Raw genomic sequence first — 6,733 nt, forward strand, 5'->3', positions numbered from 1 at the left:
TCCATTCCATTCCATTCCATTCCATTCCATTCCATTCCATTCCATTCCATTCCATTCCATTCCATTAATAATTGACAACTTTTAAGAGATGCACTTTACTGAGTTGTTTAATTCTTGATTTAGATTCTTTTGGTGCTTCTTTCATTTCTAAAAGTCATTTAGATGACTTAGTAGTCAATAGATGATTCCTAACTATAGTGGTATGACTATTATCCATTGACACATGGAGCTGTAAATTATATTTCTTATACTCATTAAGCACAGTAAGAAATATTTTTTATTATTGCTCTGAAAAGGTGTTTTTTACCTAGAGAAAAGGCAAAAACCTGACAATAGCTGTAAGAGTAATGAGTTCATTCTAACTCTACTTTTATGTCGGTGTACTGTATCACCAGTTGTTCCATGTTCTGAAATTCAGTTCTGTGCAACTAGAACAATGTCAAGAATTGAACAGAATTGAATAAATTAAAACTCAGCTTCACTCTTACACACTGTCTTCATCTCATGTGTGGTGAGCACCAGCATGATTACATTCATTACCAAAACGTAAATTTGATACAATTCAACAAACCATTCTTGTCCTGCCAATGCATATATGCCTATGATTATTTCCAGTGGTATTTAACTCAAAAACAGGATGAATTCTTACACAGAAAACAACCAGATCTGTTCATACTATATATATTGAATCACTGAGACCTGATTAGATGGATTTGCAAAAGTATGAGGTCTGCTTGAAAGTAACGTTTCCTATTTTATTCTGTTGGCCCATCAGGTCAGTGGTGGATGTTAGGTGGTATAGCAGCAGAGGTTGAACATTTCTGTCAATATTCCATTACGTTTTGCTGCTGTGTGTCAGATGGCAGCAGAGGGCAGTCTGACAAAGTGGTGTCTGAAATGGAAGTACATATGAAGACAAGTGTTGGTGAATTCCTGCATGCAGAAAAAATGGCACCCACTGACACTGTGGATGCTTGCTGAACATTTATGGTGATCAAACAGTGAAGGTTAGCACAGGAAGTGGTGATTGATGTGTTTCAGCAGTGGCAACAGCAATGTGAAAGACAAGGCATGTTTTGAATGGCCATGCACAACTGTCACACCACAAAATGTAAAGAGTGGCAATCAGTTCATCTGTGCAAACTGGTTAATGGTTGTGACTATTTAACAACTAGCATTTTGAGAATTGGCTCAATTAAATAGTGCTTTTGTGTTCTTTGTATCTGTTGTAGTTTCCACTGAAATAAATAGGAGATATTACTATCAGAATTTAGAAGCTGAAAAGAGCAAAGGGATTTGTTTCCTCCCTGTAATAAGGTACATGAGGCAGGCAAGTCATGACTTTACAGAAAAGTAGCCCCACCAGTGTAAGTAGCCCTTCTGAAAGGAATGGATAAATGCAGAAACAGAAGAGTAATCAGTGCATCATTAATAGGTCAAATAATCTGCATTAGGACTAAGGCACATCTAGGCATTAAAATCATGCAGCTGAAGGTATCTGCAAAATAGCCTCCCACAATCTCTTACAATTTTGTACGATTTCCCTGTTGCCTGCAAGCCATGACATGTACCTTTATGGAAAACTATGTTATTAAATGAATATGAATGACAGAAAAACTGAAATGTTGCAGAAGTGCAATTTGTAACTGAACATCTCTTGTCATTAGTGTAACTAGTTGCATTGTTGTGGCACTTCCTCTAATCCACCAGCTGGAATGATAGTGACCTGGAATTGGATGTTTGAGCAGCAGGGTTAGGCGGAAAGAATAGCTCTGGAATATAGCTTTGGGACAGAGAGCTGGGGACAGCATGGAGAGTAGGACATGATGGGCTTCAAAGATGGAGAAGTCTTGAAGAGAGATTTAGATAAGTTAGAGAGCTGGGAAATCACCAACTACATGAAAATTAATACAAGTACCGGATTCTGTACCTGGAAAGGGATTCTGTACCAGGGAAAGTCCTGGCTATATGTACATACAGGGATAAAATACTAAAGAGCAGTTCTGCCAAAAGGGGTTTGGGAGGTTTAGTCAACAGCAAGTTGAACACAAGTCAGCCCAGGCAGCCAGGAAGGCCAATACTCTGGGGTGCACCAGGCCCAGCACTGCCACCAGGTGAGTAAAGGGATTGTCCTGCTCTGCTCTGCTCTGCATTGGTGCAGCGAGGAGTTGGACTCAGTGATCCTTATTAGCACCTTCCAACTTGAGATATGCTATGATTCTATGATTCTGTGATCTACCATGCCTGTGATCCTCTCTAAACCACGGTGTAAACAAATGTGCTGACTATGCTCACCTTTCCAGTGGTTCAAGAATTTGAACTAATGACTTGTATCATGCTTTGGGACCACATGTATAAAAGTAGAAAACAGAAAAACAAATGATATTCATGTATATATGTATAAGACCCTTTGCACATCATGATGTAATCTTCTTGTAATCTGGTATTGGCTAGAAATTCTGTTGGATTCAATTTAACATAATAAACATATTTGGAATGTTCTATTTTAAATGTCTCAACCAAACCAAACAGATTTTTTTTTATCATTGACCTTAGCGGGCAACTTCTACTGAGTTCATCTGAAATGCTAAGAATAATAAATGCTTTGTAATGTTGGCATTATTAATACAAAGAGAAATATCAATATACAGTGTACAGTACATTACTTAATGCGACAACTAAATTTGAACAGATATTTACTTCTCCACAAAACTATATTCTCAGCTTGTCAGCATAGAACAGGTATGAAGATATTCAAAATGAAGCTGGACATCTTAGTTTGGAGGCAGGTAGAAAAAGGCTAGTTAAACAAGAATGTTGGGCTTCAGAATTGAAAGTCTTTATCCTCTTCCAGTAATGAATACAATGACTAGCATGGGCCGGGCAAAGAGCTTGTGATAGGCAATTAGGCAGAGAGAGAGGATAATATTTACATAAGGGAGGAAGGTAGCAATAGGGTTAAGAAGGTGGCCTAGTTACTTTGAATGAGATTACAAAGTCCATTGGCCAAACTATGGATACTCAAAGGCTCCAAGCTGACACCTGAAAATTACAGAAGCAAGACTGAAAATGCAAAAGTTACTAAAGAAATAATTTTTTTTCCTATATTTTTCCCTTCTTTTAGAGAGTTTATTATGATTTGCTCAGTAACATTAAGACAAAAATACAGGATGTGATAATACAATCATGGAATCATAGAATCACCAAAGTAAAAAAAGAGCTCCAAGATCATCTAGTTGAACCTTCCACCTACCACCAGTATTTCCCCACTAAACAAAGAAATATTTCCTAATACCCAACATGAACCTTCCATGGTGCAACTTGAGTCCACTCCCTCTAGTTCTATCACTAGTTACGTGGGAGAAGGGGCTGACCCACACCTTAGCACAACCCCATTTGAGGTAGTAGTAGAGAGCTATAAGGTCTCCCTTGAGCCTCCTCTCCCCAGACTAAACAATCCCAGTTCCCTCAACCTTTCCTGTTACGGTTTAATAAGATTTACTTCAAACTCTTGTGTCATTAAACACTACTGCAGAATATCAATCATTGCATCATTTTCCAAGTGTCCATTCTGTGGTATTCTATCCATTCAATAAAACGCTGCTTGACTGGAAAACTTTGCAGATATGCAATCACTCTAACTCAAATGTAACACTAGGTTTTCACTAGTTATTTGACATGATTGAAAGGTAAATATAAATAAAAGTATCCTGGATTTCAGGACAGAAAAGTTTATACACCTGTGTGATCTTCAAGTGTCCTCACAGAACGAAAAGAGTCCATATGAATGCATATGAATGAAACAGTCATGGAGGAAGCCAAACTGGCTGAATAGAGAACTAATAGAATTCCAGTGCAAATGGTGTGTGTATGGAAAGTAGAAATGGGGATAGGCTATGTGTGAGGAATGTAGAAATATGGTGTGAGCCTGCAGGAATAGATTTTGGAATTTGGGCTTTGAACTGGAGATGGAACTGGAAATAATATGTGCTTTTTTAGATACATCAGGAGAATAAGGAAAACATGGGTCCACTAAAGAATGAGGGCTCACAACAAAGTAGTGTATGACATGGAAGAAGATGAGAACTCTTTTATAAAAGATCAAAATGTAAACTATTTGTTCAACCACGACTGTTCAGATTTTGAATCTGTGATTTAGAACTGCCATCAGACACTTCAGGAGTACCTCAGGAAGTTGCATATGACAGATGAAGGCAACGTAGGCCAAAACAGACCATATTCAAATAAGTTTGTGCTAAAAACAAACAAACAAACAAATAAATATCTTGAAATATGAAGGGGAGATGAAACTCATTCTTTGTATTTTTTCAGTAAAACTCTGTTGATTTGGCAGGCAACACAATACAATACTACGACCTAAACTAGCAGACAAATATCCGTGTGCTTAATTTTATTTTATTTTTTTTTCTGGTAGAGAGAGTTAAATAAGTACTTAGTTAAGGCACCCTCATAGGCTGTAGTTGTAGCTCAGTAAATTTGTTGTTATTTTCAGGGTCATGTAACTGATGACTGAAAACAGGGGTAGTGATTAAACTGGGAGATGTTTGGCTTGTATTATTGCCCTGTCTGTGAAATTTCAGACTTTAGTTTTTCTTACTGTGATATAAAAGAGAACAAAGGCAACATTAATAATAAAAATGTATAACAAATAACAAATGAATTACTGAATATGATGTGAAATAATAAGATATTCATATGAAATACGAATTATTACTCTATGTTATCTATCTGAACTAGGACAATTGGGTAAACAGTTTTCAGGATATGAGACATGCTCAGAATTCTAAGTATTTTCTCATACCCCGAAAGGATAAAAAGTTGCATCAGTAAAAAGAAACTTCAGAAGCTTTAGAAAAATCATCTTCAGATAATGATTGAGTTGAGCATTTTTTCCAGTAATCTTCAAATGTTTCACTTTAATTTTGGTAATTTTTAGGTACATTTGAGTTTTATTTACATGTCAAAGTCGGTACTTAATATTTTTGATACTGACTGAAGGGAATGATGCTAATAATTACAGCACATTCCCAATTTTTTGTCTATTTGTTTGTTTTGATCTTTGTTTTAAAGACACTTTGCCTATCTATGAAAAAAAAATATCGATTTGATAAATGAATGCTTGATTGTGTTGATTCAACACAATCAATATGCTCTGGTTAGTTGGAAAAAATAAAAGAAAAACAACCCTGATTTTTCTATTGCTACCTTCCGTGAACAGAAGAGGGTGAGGAGGGGGAAGAGGTATCTATCATCTTTACCTTCTGTGGTGTATTTTAATCTTTGAATAACATTGGGCATCAGCTGTAACATACTCAAATTAATCACCTTATTCATAAAACTGTTTACTTTTATTATATGTCTAAATGAAATTAAATGAATTTGACCTGTTTACTGTTTACAGCTGTGTCACTGAAGATATTTTATTATGAGGCCAAAAGTCTAAAAATCTTATTTTTTCTAGGCATTCATTTTGATGTATTTGGAGGTACAGACACTAGGAACTCTCTAGGAGGTCCCTTCCACCCCCTACAATTCTGTGATTCTGTGATTCTGTGAAATTCATCTGAAAGAATTTTTAAATTTGTTATTCTTTTGAGTTCTTCAGCCATTCTGTGCATATTAACAATTGGGCTGTGAATTCTAGTATTATTTTCACCAACAGACAACAAGTTTGTTTTTGGAAGTGAAGTCTTGTTTCTTTTTTTTTTAAACTCATATTACCGAAGCCAAAGAGGAAAATGCAATTGTTTTCTCTGCTTTAATGGCAACCTAGTGCAAAGAAGAATTGAAATCAGAATTGCTGATCTGACCAGATTTCTGTATGAATTAATGAAGAGAACAAAGATAATATTAATTAATCTCAAATCGTAGCATAGCACGTGCTATCTTGGAGATGATCAGATTTATATTCACAATAAAACAGTCACAATGCAAATTGTTTAAAGGAAGGAAAATAAAATCTTCTCCATGCTCTTATCTTCCAGTGTTAGCATTTTGTTAGCTTTTCTCCTTTCAGAACAGTCCATATCAAACTATGAGAAAATGAGTAAAGATAATGCCTAAATTTCATGCATACTTGCATAGACCGAAGACATTATCGTTGTGATACAGAATGGGATTGGAAAAATATGCAGCCCTTGGAAATGGATTAAATGCACATACATTTTGTAATGAGTGACTGTAATGAAAATCAAATGAATTATAATAAAATATGGAGTTTTAAAAAAGAAAACTACTCAATGCATAATGGTGCTAAGAAAACATTTAACAGTTTTTCACTGCATGCTATTGTCAAAGTAAATAACTACCAAAGACAAACTTACAAAGTGGTTTTAACTCTAATGTGATGCAGAAAGTCAGTCATTTAATTTGTTAATTAGTATTATGCCAGAAACTATCTATTCAATATGAAGCAAATATGTTTACAATCTTATCTGCCATCTGTTTAATAGATGGGAGAATACTTAGAGCTGGGATTCTCAAAGAGGGCTGTTGAAAATTTGTTCTACAATTAGTGGAGCAGATTTTTTAATTCTAAAGGAGTTTTTCATGTTTAGGGAGCACCTCTATGAAGGAGACAGTACATCACAGTGCTGCTATTCAAGATTAGTGATTGCTTATAGCTGTGGGTAACAGATGCTTGAGAAGTGAAGAAGTAAATATATATTTTAAGATTTTTTTTTTTTTTTTTTTTTTTTTTTTTTTAAGATAA

The sequence above is a fragment of the Lagopus leucura genome, unplaced genomic scaffold, assembly GCF_019238085.1.
Source record: "Lagopus leucura isolate 7727_CA_CO unplaced genomic scaffold, USGS_WTPT01 Super-Scaffold_100002, whole genome shotgun sequence".
Classification (NCBI taxonomy): domain Eukaryota; kingdom Metazoa; phylum Chordata; class Aves; order Galliformes; family Phasianidae; genus Lagopus; species Lagopus leucura.